Genomic DNA, 220 nt, shown 5'->3' on the forward strand with positions numbered 1-220 from the left:
ACATGATCCTTCAGAAATCATTCTAATATTCTGATTTGCTGCTTAAAAAACATTTATTATTGTTATTATGGTGAAAACGAGTAGAAGTTTTTTCAGGTTTAGAAGAAGATTTATCTGAATAGAAATCTTTTGTGACATTATAAATGAAATGTCTTTATAATCACTTTTGATCAATTTAAAGCATCCTTGCTAAATAAAAATATTAATTTCTATCATTTCT

The sequence above is a fragment of the Garra rufa genome, chromosome 2, assembly GCF_049309525.1.
Source record: "Garra rufa chromosome 2, GarRuf1.0, whole genome shotgun sequence".
Lineage (NCBI taxonomy): Eukaryota > Metazoa > Chordata > Actinopteri > Cypriniformes > Cyprinidae > Garra > Garra rufa.